The sequence below is a fragment of the Benincasa hispida genome, chromosome 3, assembly GCF_027475165.1.
Source record: "Benincasa hispida cultivar pf3 chromosome 3, pf3_genome.v1.1, whole genome shotgun sequence".
Lineage (NCBI taxonomy): Eukaryota > Viridiplantae > Streptophyta > Magnoliopsida > Cucurbitales > Cucurbitaceae > Benincasa > Benincasa hispida.
The window spans coordinates 321912-323496 of NC_143480.1; the positions used below are offsets into that span (position 1 = coordinate 321912).

At 42.3% G+C, this 1585-nt stretch overlaps 1 long non-coding RNA gene across 1 annotated transcript; it reads left to right on the forward strand.

Moving 5' to 3' along the window:
* LOC120069778 (uncharacterized) lies at window positions 1–1585 on the forward strand. Its single transcript, XR_005479692.2, has 3 exons — window positions 1–467; window positions 559–628; window positions 1257–1585. It is a non-coding gene; the product is annotated as an uncharacterized LOC120069778 (long non-coding RNA).

Below are 1585 nucleotides of genomic sequence, written 5' to 3' on the forward strand. Positions count from 1 at the left end.
AATTTGGGAAAAGGAAGATGGATGTAGGGTTATAAAAATTGGGGGTCATTGGGATGCGTGCAAAAGGAAAAAAAAAAGAAATTATTTTTTCTTCTTCATCTTCCTTCTTCATTCCGTGAAAAACCCCCTTCACTTTCAATCACCGCTGCTCGCCGTCAACCAAGCCTGTTCGCCGATCGTCGTTTTCGTCATCGACCACGCGAGTTCGCCGATCGTTCTTCTTCTCCGTGCCGCCGCTCGACCTGACGCAGATGAAGCCATTGAAGCAGGAGTTTGCGAGGCCCTCGTTTTCGCCGTCGATCGAGTCCTAAGCCACCGAACGTTGAAGTCGCGAGCCTGTTCGTCGACCCGACGTAGAGGAAGCCGTCGAATGCTAAAGTCGCGAGCCGCGCCGTCTTCTCCGTCTGCCTACCACTGGTTCGGGTCGTTGTGGATCGCGGTGGTTCCAACTGTTCCGTCTGTTCGGGGTAAGTGTCGGTTCCCTTTTGGCAGCCCACTATCTTTTGAGATTCTTGGGCCTAACCTAACCTTCACCATGGAAATTGTGATTGGTTTCAGGAACGTGTGGCGATGAAGGAAGTTCTCGAGCGGAGTAATATCTCGTTTTGGGACAGTTCGTTATCCTGAGGTAAGTGGTTTACTGTTGGTTGCCCTAAGATTTTGAGATGCCTGCTGAGAGATTTTTATGTCATATGTGAAACTGTGATGAAATATGTTATGGGAATTTATACTGAATTTGATGTGCTGAATTTGAAGTATTGATGAAGTTGGACGTAAGGGTTAAGGGGATACTGTGATAAGGTGCATGAGTAGACTGGGGATAATGGGCTAGTGTTGATGTATGAATAGATGGTGATAAGACTTGATGTATGAGTAGATTGTGAAACAGTTGAAGTTTGGATAACGGTGTTAAAGTTTGATGTTGAGTCATGGCCTTGGTTGCATGCTTATGTCTGAGATTGTATTAACTGTTGTATGCTTATGTTCATATGAGATTTTAGTGGCTGTTAGTATTTCTATTGGGCTATGCACATCGCATGTGTGAGCCTTCGGGCCCACACCCTATGCTTATTTTTGGTGATGGATCACCACTTATGTTTTATGCCTGTGACCTTCATGTCACTACTTATGAAAGCGTGCCTTCGGGTTCGCCCCTTATGTCTATGCCTATGCCTATGTCTATGATGCCCTTGTGCAGTAGTGGGCTGCTTACTGAGTATATTTTTATACTCACCTTTACTTTCCCTATTTTTCAGGTAAGAGTAATGACAGACTGGTGCATGACAACAGAGATTCGTGACCTGGCCATTAGGACGATTCACTGCTTCCGCATATAGTATCATGTTTTGAAATCTGGTTTGGGAGTTAGGCGCCTTACACTTTTATGCAAAATATATCAATTTTATTATTTGACTATTTAATTTCCTTTATTTGTTTCTAGTAGGGTTTAGGGGTACCCTGAATAGTAAATTATTTTATTTTATTTTGCTTTAGTTTATTTATTATTATTAATTATGTTTTCATATCTTTGCTCGTTTGAGCATTATTAAATAAAATTTTGGGTCTTGTATTTGATGGTTTAAAA